Source organism: Psittacula echo (genome assembly GCF_963264785.1).
Source record: "Psittacula echo genome assembly, chromosome: 7".
Lineage (NCBI taxonomy): Eukaryota > Metazoa > Chordata > Aves > Psittaciformes > Psittacidae > Psittacula > Psittacula echo.
In genome coordinates this window covers 42901613-42916068 of record NC_137740.1, presented here as the reverse complement: position 1 = coordinate 42916068, position 14456 = coordinate 42901613, and positions in this window count along the sequence as shown.

Here is a 14456-nt window from a genome sequence, read left to right as displayed (position 1 = left end):
TATATTATAAATAATATATTATTTTCAGAAAACCTATGACAGTTTTGTGATTGGTCACATTAGCAGTTCAGCATGCTCCTACAGGAATATTACGATGCACAGGTGATGCAGTTTCTGAAGACAGTCGGTAAGTGTGGCCCTGTTTGAGTAGGGTAGTTGGACAAAAAGACCTCTGCAGGTCCCTTCCAAAAGCTCAACCATTTTGTGAAGTGTGGGCTGTTCGAAAAGGAAATGTAATTAATGGTATCCAGCATTAATGACAAATAGATTACTGAAAATTCAAAGCAAAATGTCCCCATTCAATTTGAATGCCAAAAATTTTAGAGTTTAAGGAACCTCCAGATACAGTATGCTTGCAGAGTGTAAGGCTGTTTAGAAAGACAGTAATATCATAAAATATTTAATTCTGAAGGTAGGTTTGCACCAGTATAAATCATGTCATTTGACTTAATTATACAGAACCAGTGCTTACTGTTATTATCTGACTGTTAACCCCTACATGAGCTATTTACATCTCAGTCTTGAGTTAGTCAGCATAATGATTACCTGCCTGTTATGATAATAATAAAGTAGAAAAGCTAGAAACAAAATAATGAGAGTTTTAATATTCTTTTTGGGTCAGACATAATGAGCATGCAGTTTAATAATGGGTCTCAAATATAATGCAACTGAGATTAATTTTTAAGAGGGATTTTTTTTTTTTATTTTCACTTACAGATATTTATTTTTTGTCAAGGGGGAAGTGAAAATGGTTAGGATCAAAGTAATCTAAAAGGTCTGATTATAGTGCATAAGACTTCATGATATGCCAAGAGAGGAAGGAACTGCTTACACCTGAGCCACACTTAGCTTAACACTGTAGGCTACCCACCAGATCCTCATTGGTGTGAAATGTCACCCCTTATTCCTACTGGTAGCACTGCAGCAGTTTACACCAATGAGTAAAAAAGAAATTCTTTAAATCAGTGAGTTTATTCATCACCGGTGTTTTTCCAGACATCTAAAGTTATGGATGTCCAATGTTTCTTCAAATAAGGAAGACGCTTTCAACTTAGTATCAGAATAGTATCTTGTAGGGCTGATCCAGGTTGCAGAGTTATCTCCCAAGGGAAATGACAGAAATCTGCTGACTGTGGCATTGGAAAGTGGATTCAATATTGCTCTAAGAAATTTATTGCAAGGTACTAATACTGCAAGTGTGCTCATATACAGCATATGGCTCTGATCTGAAAATACTGAAGCATGAGCTCATATTCATTTGAGTAATCCTGTGGGACTGACATCATAAATTCATCTGGAGTTCTGCAGCTGATGTACATTTTGGAGAATTACTTGTAAGTGTTCATTTTGCCAGCATATTAAACTACTGCCGTATCACGTTTGTTTTCTGCCATGAGTCACGAATTAACCATTTCTTGCTGCAATTTCTTAGTATATTTTATTCTCTCCTCAGTGTTGCTGTTCTGATAAACATAGTAGCCCACGGAAGATGAAGCCACTGACTTTATGAAAGTTGTCTTTAGAATCATAGAATCATAGAATAGTTAGGGTTGGAAAGGACCTTAAGATCATCTAGTTCCAAACCCCCTGCCATGGAAGACCAGGCCTTTAAAGATTTTATTGGCTTTCCGAGCCTTCTCAGTTTTGCTTACAGTTAATTATCTGCTTTTCATTTAAAGATAACTCAAAGCAACACGTTCAAGCCACATTACAAATATATAAGGAAAGACTCTAATTTCCATTCTTGATAAAGTGGTGCCCTGAGTGACCATCTGGAGTATCGTGGCATTATTTGCAAAATTCTTACAAACTAATCTTGTATGTACATTGCTTTTGGTTCTGGCAGAACTGCTTTCTGACTAACTTCATCTGAACTAGTTTTTAAGCCATACTTCATGTTTTTCTTTTAGTGTTTCAAACATATTTGCATTGTTTAATTATATTTCTGTTTAAGAATCCCTCATTACTGTTGCTTATTTCAAGCTCACAAACTATGATAGAAGTCCTGTGCTAATCATTACAGGTATTTCCTCTGTGTAAGGAAAAGAAAATCAAACATAAATCATTGATGGTATAATCATTTATAAGATTAAAAAATCAAAATCTGCTTTGTTTAATTGGAATAACATCTTCATGAAGGAAGTTAGTGGGAAACTATTGAGCTGTCCATGGATTAATAACAAAAGCTTTAGTATGCCTGTTTGATTTTTATTTTGACCTCTTTGAAACGTTGACTGGTTCTGATCATTTTCTGACTCTGCTCTCAAACATCTCTTTTATCAGCTCTCTGTATTCTACATGGAGCACTCAGAAAGTCCCATACCAGTTCTCCCCCAGGGGATGGTTTGTTGGGTTGGTTTTTTTTTTTGTAATTGCATTTGTGTATTAAAGGTTGCCATGCTTTATTTCTCTACTGACAGAAATTCTCTAATGAAGGATAGTATTGAAGGCCTCAGCTCTGCAGTAAATTGCATAATCATTCCACGATTATTACAGGAGGATTGGTGAGGCCTATTCAGAGGTTGTTGTGTGTTTTAGGCCAACAGAAAAATCAGAGTTTATGTATATGCTAAGGAATATGCAGCACGAGCTGGTTATAAAGTCCTCTAATGCTTCAAATGGTCATGTATATTTAAATTCACAGACATGAGTAATTCATTGTCAGTAATGTAACTACTTGTGTCCACTTCGGATTATGTGTTTGCTTATTCAGAAATGGAAGCTTATGTCCACAGTTGCAGTATAGTTCCTTGGAGGAATGTTTTAACTTGCCTTTCTTCTATCAGTGCAATGAACCTTACATAAGCCCTATATTTGAAGAACTATGTCCTTAAAGAAAACGAAACTATGTCTTTAAAAAAAAGAGAACTGTGTCTTCTGCTTTCAGTGGATACATGTTTTACAGCTAGGATACATTAAACCTTCTATTAAGTTTCATTTTGGTTTTTTGGGTTGGTTTTGGTTTGGTTTGGTTTTTTTTTGGGTGGGGGGGAAGTTGTGTTTTGGCTTTTTTTTTTTTTAAGCAATGTAGAAATGATTTTGCTCAGTGAAGAAAAAATACTGGTGTTTTGCTTTGTTTAATAGAGGTCATTCTATGTGCTGCATGAATAGCTGGAGGAGAGAGAATGCAAAGAGTAGTAGCTTTTATTCCTTAATCCTTTTTTTTTTTTTTTTTTATTTAAATATTGTTAAAGATTAAAATGTTTGCCAAAAAGATTAAACTCCACTAAAGCTTCAGTAGATCGAAATGAAGATGAGTTTAATGTCTAAGATTATCTTTTGACTTTTTTTTTTTTTTTTTTTTAAGTATAGCTCTGTCAGCTAAATATAGTTCAGATTTTTACATTTTTATAGACCATGTGAGTTCCCTGCAGGCACATTGTCTCTCTTCAGTGATTTATATGGTTTGAATTATAGGGGATGATAAGCATTTGCTGTTCAATAGTGTAGTTAATGCTCAGCCCCCTGGGTAGCAGAGCGGTGAAGCATTTACTACTCAGTGGTAGTTCTGCAACAATCAGCAGCAGTGTGGCTCTATCACAGTAAATTTACATCAGTACACTTCATCCTTAGGGAACTGAACATTCACACAACATAGCCAAAGGAAAACAATTAGAATGGACATTTTCCAGTCTTTTTGGGTGGCACAACAGGAGAAGTTTACTATTGTAACCATATCAGAAACAGAAATCACAGATGGTACAACATGAAAATTATCTAACTTCTATTGTCTCTCCTTTTTTCCCCTCTAGCAAAAAAAAATAAATAAATACTTGGACCTTAAAGTTTCTGGAAAGCTGAAAGTTGAAAAAGTTGTAGTATTGGCAGACCCACTGCAGTTCTTGTGCAGATTCCAGAGGCTATGGGAGAGTTCAAAGTCCTTCACTACCATGCTTAGGAGGAACCTCCTCTATTCAGGTAAGAGACCTTACAGGCACTGTAGCTATATAGCACTTCTATTCCTGTGATTGTGATGAGAATATAGCAAGGGCTGCATCAGCCAAGCATTAATAGCTTTTCTTTTGTAAGCTATTTTTTTTCAGTATGCCTGCAAGCACTTTATAGAGGAAGCCAGTATCATTAGGGATCAGGAGCACAAGTAGTGTGCTCCTTTATTCTTCCAGTTGCAGGGAATGATGAAGGAGGAAACAGGAGTTCAATACCTGGCTCCAAGCCTGGTGTCACCAGCAGAATTTTGGCGTTTTTGATCATGGGTTGGTTTACATGATACTAGGCTTGCTGGCAACAGACATGGGACATTTGTCTCAAAGGGGAAAAAGGATTTTTGCACAGGAGTTAGCCGGGCTCATTGAAAAAGCTTCAAACTAGATTTGAAGGGCAAAGGAGATAAAACCAGGCTCAGTAGAGATAAGCCTGGACAGCACATCAATGTCTGAGAGACACTGTGCTAGCAAGCTTCTTTGGTCTGCCATCTCAGTGGAGGTAGGGGATGGAGATCTGTGTGATAGCAAAGATGCAAGGGTTATTGATGTGTTAGAAACCATGGAAGTGCCTGAGCATAGTCATGGAGGAATTAGGGCTTCTTCCCCCTTTTTCTTGGTGGGATCCATAGCCCAGATGAAGTGCATCTACACCATTGCGCCCATGTGGACAGAAAACAGAAGGAGCTGGAAGCCATTGTGCAGCAGGATAACTATGACATAGTTGCTAACACAGAAACGTGGTGGGCTGACTCACACAACTGAAGTGCTGCAATGGATAGCTATAAACTCTTCAGAAGGGACAGGCAAGGAAGGAGAGGTGGTGGGGTAGCCCTGTATGTTAGGCAGTGTTTTGGTTGTCCAGAGCTTAATGATGATGACATTAGGGTTGAGCATTTATGGGTAAGACTCAGGGGAAAGGCCAGCAAGGCAGATATCATGGTGAAAGTCTGTTATAGACCACCCAACGGGGATAACGAGGCAGATTAATTTTTTTATAAAATCTGGGAGAAATCTTACAATTGCAAGCTCTTGTTCTTGTGGGGGAAATCAACTTACTAGATATAATACAGCAATACAGTACAATACAGCAGAGAGGGAACAGCTTAGGAGATTCCTCAAGTGTGTGGAAGATAACTTCTTGGCACAGCTGGTGAGTAAGCCAACTAGGGAAGGTACCCAGAAGGACCTGTTTGTGAGCAGAGAAGGACTTGGTGATGTGATGGCTGGAGGCCATCTTGGGCTTAGCAGTCATGAAATGATAAGAGTTTTCAGTTCTTGGAGAGGTAAGGAGGCGGGTCAGTAGAACTGCTTACCTTAGACTTCTGGAGTCCCAAGCAAGGCAAGTATCAGTCTCTTCTCCCAAGCAACAAGTGATAGGGCAAGAGGAAATGGCCTCAAGAGTCACCACAAGTTTATATTGGATATTAGGAAAAATTTCTTCACCAAAAGTTTTGTAGTTGTCAAGCATTGGAAATGGCTGCTCAGGGAAGTGGTTGAATCACCATCCCTGAAGCTATTTAAAGGATGTGTAGATGTGGCACTTAGAGACATGGTTTAGTGGTGGACTTGGCAGTGCTAGATTAACAGTTGGTCTCAATGATCTTAAAGGTCTTTTCCAACTTGAATGATTCCATGATTGTATAATTGTATGATTCTAGCTTCATATGAAAAATGGTGAAGCCAAAACAGAAAGAGGCTCCAGGAGTTGGCCAAAGTCCTTCAGCAAGACTATGACAGAGTAAAATATACAGCGGAGGTTCCCAGGGTGTGTTGCTTAATGCTTTAACTGCTACAGTCAGCACTGCCTCTCGCTCTGAAATGCACCTGGAAGCCTCAGGCTGCAGTGCAGCCTGCAGTGAGAATAAGGACTGACAAAGTTATTTTTTCTCTTTCAAGATATAAAAGATGAGGCAGAGGAATCTATGCACAGGCAAGATGAGCTTCAGCCTAGAAAAAACAGCAGTGAGGTGTGAAGTAGGATTTCTGTAAGTACTCCATCTCCACAGATGCTGTTGTGATTGTGAGAAAAAATTATTGCAATGAACCGAAGAGGTGTAATTCTGCTTTGGTGACAGAGAATCTATATGTAATGACCATTAAACCTACACTGCATTTTTAAAACTGACTGGTCATACAGTAGACAGCCAGCAAGCATAAACATAGGTACACTTAAGTGCAGCTTTCAGGGCCCTCAGATCTCCACATTTGTACATTTGATAGCAAATTACCACACCAGAGTGACTGAACAGGTTGTCTGCAAGTAGGCTTCAACCTGAGAGGGCACATCATGTTTCCCAAAGATGCCTGTGTTATGCTTTGTGCTTACCTGCCTGCGGCAGCGTGGAAACAGCATAAGGACATTGTGAAGAGCCTCAGAAAAGCTAATGTTGACAGGCAAGAGAAGATTGAGGAAAAAAAGCACAATTTGTGCTAAAGTCATGGAGACAGAGCTGCTGACATTCCCTGGCTGTGGTGAGAATGTAACACTACCTTGTGGTTGCAAATAATTAAAAAGCAGTTTGGTAGCATTAGAATTGGGACCGTTTTGGAATCAGCATAAGAATTAGGAGCTGCAAAATTTTCAGAGAACAAGAATCTGGTTCATAATGGGGCAGGGGATTGTTTAAAAAAATAAATGACTGATTGGCTGAGATCCCAGATGAGCTGTTTCAGTCAGTGATCTGAGGGACATGCAGTCAGGAAGGCATGAGTGTCATTCCTCCACACCTGTCCTGTATCTGACCTTAAAACATGGACACTGATAATAAAGTGAGGACGACTCCTTACATAAAGCCTCGAATGAACCCTATAGAACTGACAAAGATAAATCTTACCCACTAAAAAAGGGGCCTGTTTGGTCACTCTAGTCAAGAAAATCAAAATTATGTTCTAGTCGTAGAAGGACTGTGAAACTGTGAAATGGAAAAATGAAAGAACTATGAATAAAACCAAAGAGGAAAATGAAAGGGTCACACTTAAAGAGATGAAGGGGCACTAAACTGATAGCAAACCAGCCTACTATGGGGCAGAATAATAATCTCAGCAACTTCAGGGTTCAGGTAACTTACCCATTCCATCACCCAAAGCTAGAGGCAGGTCTCTGGGGAGAGTGGTAGTAATATTTGGATAATTTAAGTAGTAATATCAGAAGGAATTTTATAATAATGAAGGATTCATTAGGTCAGGATGCAGAATCTGTGGTCTCAGAAATAGGAGAGGAGTAGCTGTGGAAGGAAGAGTACTAATGTTGTAAGTCTCAGTGCACATGTGTGTAATGCAAAGAATCTGTATTGCCTTGTCTCTCATAAAGCATTTACTTCTGCTGTTACCTCTACCCTCTTTCCTGCATCACAGTATGCCTAAGGCAATAGGAGTGAGCTGTGGCAAAATGTGGAGTTACACAATGCAAATAAAGGTGAGGATGCCACACGGAACGTCTATTACAAGTAATTCTGTGAATAGTGGAAGAAGTGGATGTCTTCAACAGATAGGAAAAAAATATTTCTTTAAAATTTGTGTGAGAGAGAAATCATTGATTCAATCAGAATGGCACTGTACCAGACCACTTTCACAGGCTCTTTCCAGAGCAGAATCACACATGGAAACAATTTTCAATAATGTATTGTAAAATACATTCCAGAGAATAATCCCATGATGACAGAGTTTGAACTAGACAGTTTAATAAGCCTTCCATCCCTAATTTGCCTCTGCCTGTATTCTTTAAGATGAAGCCACATAATTTTATGCTCTCTAAAGCTTTCGAGTCACCCAGTGTCTTCTAATTTACAGCTTGAGCTGTGTATAACAAACTCCAGGTTGCATGAGGAAGAAAGGCACCCTAATCATAACAGCAGATTTCAGATATGACATTGCCTACTCCAGACCCTAATTTATTTTATTTATTTATTTATTTATTTATTTTGTTTAAATAAATAAATAAAGTTTAATTAAATTTTATTAAATAAATAAAGGTTTGGGTGAGGCCATCCTCATTTCTTAAGTGTGAGCATTGGGAAGAGGTGCTGTTGTATTATACTGGGCTATATGTTCTGTGTAGCTATCAAGGACTGTGAACACTACACAGCCCTTGATGGGCAGTGTGTAAGTTTCAGAAGTCTGCAATGTTTCACATATTGTGAATCTTGAGAACACCTTTCTTCAGAGCACTTCTGAATTTCTCATCTGTTGGCAAGCTAAATCTTTGACAAAAAGTTTGATACCTGAAGCTCCAGCTTGGCAGTACCAAAGAGAGAGCTATTTGGTCTCATCTCACCTAACTGTAGATATCTAAATCTTCAAATGAGAAAAATCACCTTCTGAAGGTACTGCACTCTCTGTTGACTATTCTAGCCTTACAAAATAGAGAGGCACAGGCAGTTCCAGAAGCCAGTTTATCCCACATCTGTCATATGAGGAGTGACTTGAGATGACTGAGAGTAAAACTTAACCCTCACAGTTTAGTAGATGAAGTTTGATGGGATGAATTTCAACCAAAACCAGAATAATTCCAATTTTTCCTTTTTTAGAATGATTTCCAATTTTTCCTAGAAAAAATATAGGATTCAAGGCTTCAACAGCCTGCATTCCTACCAGTACGAGCATGAGGAAAATTGTAAAACTGCTAGAAATATTTGAAAAAAGCTTTCAAAAATGCTTTGAGCTATGCAAGAATACTGTTTTGGGAAGACTCCTTTCAACAAGAAGCTGTCAGTTGAGACTGCTGACTGTTTTGTTAATGAACAAAAGGAATTAATGTGATATGTTGGTAGGTGAACTAATTAGAAAGGGAGATCTGTGAGATTATAACTGTCATACTAAAAGTACCAGGAGAAATGCTTCCCACCCCAAACTGTATTCGCTGTCATGCTGAATGCTACACTTTCCAAATGATAGCAATAGAAAGCAAAGAAGGACCACAATTGCATTTAATTAAAAATTCATGCCCAGAATTTTCAACAGATGGGGAGGAGGAGGGAGAGTAAAAAACCAAATAATGTATTTGTTTGTAATAATTCTGAATGTGATTTAATTTTCTATTTTGATTTTAGATTTAAATAGTGTGCGAACTGATTATGAATCAGTAAACATAATAGATTATAAATAGATTTTCATTCTACATGTAACCTCAGGTTTTGGAATAACTAGAAGTTTAATGTTTGTTTTCAGGATGTGATTGTTTCACCTGGGATTCTACCAGGAAGTCTGTTTCACTAGGAATGTGTCAAACTCAGGCATGGCAGTGTTGGTTCATCGTGAAGTAAATAACAAAAAGCAACTGGAAGTATCACTCAGGTTGATTTTTCTACCAGTAAAAGCTTGATAGTTCTGTCTTAGTAATACAGTTGAACCTGAAACAGGATGATTATACATATCTATGATAGACTTAATCCCATAAAATACAGAACACCCAAACTCTACTTTAACAAAGCAATGAACAGTTTATTTTAAGAATGTGTTTATATCTGGACTGTTCATAAATGTTATAATTTTTGGGGCAGACAGCAGTAACTACCCACACCAACCTTGCAGAGGTGTCTGTGCAATGGTGGGGAAAGGCCATATTCAGTGTCTTGTGGTTTTGGATCAGCTTTAGTTAAAACTCGTTATAAAGAACTAAATGTACAGTCAAGAAAGAAAGCCAGCTCATCCAACCATTTAGCAGCATTGATTGAAATCTCAGTATAGGCACTACCTGGACTGAGGTTTGCCAAAAAGAGATTGCATGTTGATTACTGATACCAGAAATGTCTTTACAATAAGCTTTCTGGTACAATCAAGATCGGGAATGGGGTTTTTGCATTAAAATGGGTTTGAAAAGACTTTTAGAACTCTGTTTATTGCTAAACTTATTCCAGATATACACACAACCTCAACCCTCATCTTACTAGAAAAATGACAGACTAACCTAAGGCAGGAGAGCTCTACCTGTAGGGGCTTAATGGGAAAATAAAACCTGCATGGTCTTACCTTTGTTTGTTATTCCAGTCTGGAACATCTAGTGGAGAAGCACTCAAACAGCTGTATTAGTAATGGAAAAACTTGTTGTACATTCATTTGTCTTCAGCTGGAGCAATATGCAGTTGCCACATGGAACACTGCAGGCTTCAGAGGCCTTCAGTGACTGAATGTAACCTGGTCAACTACTCTTATAAAGGAAAGGATCGACATTATTTATTGATAGGATAGTACTTCATACATTCATGTTATGTGGCAATGGTGAAGAGTGTCTGAGATTTGTGTTTCCTTTTTCCAGAAAAACAGATCAAAATGTGAGGTATCAAATTAAAAAGGCAATTGATCTGTACTTGCAAATTATGTCTTTACCTTGAACACAATGCAATGGTCCAGCTCTGGTGTAAACTTGACTTTGTTCAAGGTAATTTGATATTGATCAGCCTTCAGCTGTAATGCGGCAGCAGTCGAACTGATCAAATGTGATGTTGCACAGATATGTTTTTGCAGCCATATTATTTCTATGAGAAATCTTCACATCACAGAGAAACAAAGCACACTGGCGTAAACATTTATCATGCTTAATTTCTTTTTTCCCTTCTGATGCATTTGTATTGAGTTCTATTTTTAACATTTGAAAATGGCTGAGAAATAAGTGGTCATTTTTGACATTGTGTGAACATTGTTTTTTCTTTTTCAATCCTCTTAAATGTGCTAATAATGTAAGCAAAGAACTCAAAACAGACATTTCAAAAAGAGGCAATACCCACAGTGTTTCTTTTGAGTTCAATTATATACTACAACTCATCTCTGAAATCCAGTAAGTTCTCTAAATTCAATGGACACTTTTCTCACTTACATTAACAAAGAGAGTCTTTAGACTCTGCCAGAATTCATATTTATAAATAAGACACATTCATCTGACTTCTCCTAACTTCCAGTGTTACAGTGCTGGCAACTGTGTCCATTTCCAGTGTAGCAGAATGGCTTTTCTATGGCTTACCAACTCTAGGTACCATTTGCAGAACTCTAGATACCATTTGCAGCTGATGAACCCAGCAGCCACATCAACTGATATATGTACTTGCATAAATAATTCTTCTGCATCTGCTGTAACAGGAAGATTTATCCATGGTGGAAAAAAAAAATTAGAAAATTTATTTGGTTTTGACCAGTAAAATTTACAGTGCATTTCTACAACCAGGCACATTTTGAAAGGTATTTTACTTAATGAAAAGGTACGAGTGTCTTATCCATACTACCTTTTTTCCTACATCTTCAGCATCCTAATTTAAGACTTATTTTACTTGAAAAACAAAAAAGTTTTCAGTTCTGTCTTTAACTTGGAAACAGATGTTCTCAGGATTCATGCTATTAAAACTTGAGTAGTGATTTACCTTAATACTCAAATGAATTTCGAATTATATGATTCACTCTGATGTTCAATATATATATAAGTAGACATAATCAGTATGGTTGCTTAAAGTAGTCTGTTTTCAGTAGGAATTACAGCAGCATTGAAAATTTATCAACGGATGTGTGTTACTCAGCCAAATAATCACCATAGTCTTTTTTAGGCACTTAATGGCGTTAAATCTTCACATATTAGATTCTGACTAAGAGAGTCTGGACAAGCTTCTTATACAAAGAATATAAAACATGTTAATTAAAAAATCCAAATGCAAAATCATTAGCTTAAGACTGTATAGCAGAAACATGAAAACATGTTATGTTTTTCCCCTTAGGATGACAATTTCACAATTATAAACCGAGCTTGGGAAAATATGCTTAGGAGGCACTACTTTCAGATGAACTAATTAAGAATGTTCTGTTTATTTTGTATGCACCCAAGTGAGCATTAGTATTAGGGCAAAAAAAATGAGAATTTTTAAGTCATGTTCACAGCTTGTTCGAGTGGTTAAAGTTTGATTTCAAAGACAGTGTTTCAAACTCAGGTTGGACACATTTTATTCAGTATAATTTTAGAAGATAATAAAAATGCAAACAACTCCTGAGGGTATGTCATATCACCTAAAGGAGGAATTCAGATGTCCTCTTTTAATTAAAAGCACTGGCTTAGAAAAAAAATAGAGACCACAGAGATTCATTTAAGTGCTTCATAAAAGATTCAGAGATTATGGTATTCAGACTATTCTTGTCAACTATTCAAGAGTAAGAACTGACTTCTGTGCTGCATTTACAGTTGCTGCAGCATCATGTCTTTTGTATTAAATATCCATGTGCTCATCAAAACAAGTCCCATTGTTTAAGTTGGTACTTCATTTTGTCATGTTTTGCCATCTGATAAGAATTGATTGAAATCAGTAAAATTACCTCAGAAGTAATCTCTGCTGATGTATTCATCTGTTCAGGACCTGAAAATATATCCATGCAAACATTACTGCAGAGAATAATTCTTTTTATTCTATCTTGTGAGCAGCAATATTAACAATAAGGTTGTATAACTTCAGATCTAGCCCTAAGCATGTAAAATTTTACAGCAGCCTTTTCCATTGTAATATTAAGGGTCAAACTGCCATTGCTTCAGGGCAAATACATCAGTGCAGGCTGCATGGCTCCTTACTTCTTCTATGAATGGGAAAGAATCAAGTGAGCTTTTGTAATTAGGAAAATATCGCTAGCTGAACTGCCATAATATAGTGCATGCATATGTGTATATGCATTATAGAGATGTAGAAGTCAACATACTCGATCACTCCAAGGAATGTGTTAAAAAGATGTGTGTGAAATTTTACCATGAGTAGATACATTGCTTTGCTTTTGTTTAATATAACATCATTAATTTATTCATTCTCTGGTGATTATCAAAATGCTTGACAGTCAGACATGAAGTGACTGCTTCTTAGAAAACATCGCTTCAATTAGCCAGTATTCCTAGTGAGAAAACAATGAAGTCTCATTATTTTGATTTCAGTACCTACTTTTCTACTTTGCTCACAGCATTTCTAAGCTTGGTTTTTATTTTGTTTTGTTTTCTATTGGGAAAGAAAACATTTTGACTAGCTTGAAGGCTTAATCTGTTTCTATGAACTTTTTATGACTTAATCATTAGAAACAAACTGCTTCATGATCTCTGTTACTTGATGCAAGTCTTTAGGTTTTTTACAGTCCATCGTCATTAAAGGAAATATAAATGTCTTGCTGGCAAGCCAGTAAAAATACTTGTGTAATAATTTAGTAGCTGTAGAAAATAGCTTATCTGAACCAGACTCTTGAAATTTAAGCAAAGAAATTTGACTTGGTTTTGTTTTGAGACAAGCCATTGTTGGGCAGTGTTGATGTTAATGAGATTACTGTCTTGCTCCTTGTCCCTCAGTCTGTCCCTCAGTGTGTGAGTGAGTGTCTATATTCCCCTACTTTTGAACTGATTGACTAGTTTAAACTGAAGTCTCATGGATATTTGTGCAAGTCATTGCTAAAAATTTTATGAAAATATATAGCCAGGTAGAAGAGGGAGATTTCATGTACCTTCTCAAAGGTACACTATGTATTAGAGGAGGCAAAGGCATTTTTTATTCTATGCAGTGGAAAAATAACCAGTCACATTGTTAGTTACATAACAGGATTAGGTAAATTCTCTGAATTCACTTTCCATGCAGTTCTTCCAGAAACACAGCAGCTCCTGGCTGAAATTCACAGGAAAGTGCCAAGGCTGCTGTTATGATTGCCGCTCTTAAGTTAATAAGGATGTTTTCCTGGGGCTTCCTTGGATTCCAGCAAAATCCCATGAACACTCCCTAGGAGAAAAAGATTTTTCTGTTCCTTAGTAAAAATGGGAAATTTGTTTACTAGATGCTGTCTTTTGTTTTCCCATAATTCACAAGCCTAATACAACAAAGCATCACAGGTGAAATGGAAATTGTAGTGCAATTAAGTTTCCAATATATTAACCGCCAAGGCACCATGCAGGAAATCACCCAGCATCACAAAAAAGGAAAAGAAAATTATGGTGGTAAATCACATACATACAAGAGATACTATTTCAAATGTTAGTTTCACCTTGAGGAAGACAACTTATTGCACAGAGAAGGAGGTTTACCTCACCTCATGTTGCACATTTGTCTTCTTTCCTTAATTCAACAGTTCTACTAAACTGGAAATTTTGGTGTCAATATGGCATGTAAGCCTTAGCAGGAGGCTGGGGGCCTAATCTCTTTACGCTTCCAAATATGTGAAACCAAAGTGACTTGACCAGAAAAAGTCAGACCAGAATAAATAAACTCCTTAAATAGGCAGCCTGCTTAAAAATGCAGTGTAATTGAAAGAGAGTAGTTTTAATTATTATAGTTATACTTCTCTAACACCAGTGCCTGAGCACAATGAAAGTTTAGAATATTTTCATTTCAGGCCCTTGTATATTTCTTGGGAAAGTATTCAGCTAAACCAAAGGTGGCTATGGGAAGAGAGTATCCAGCTGAGAAGGGAGGCATTGGAATCTGAATTTGTTGTTTCATGGAAAAAAAAAAAAAAAGTAGCCAACATTTAAAATAAAGAGATATATATATACATTCTCACTTTTTTTTTTTTTCAAATGAAAAG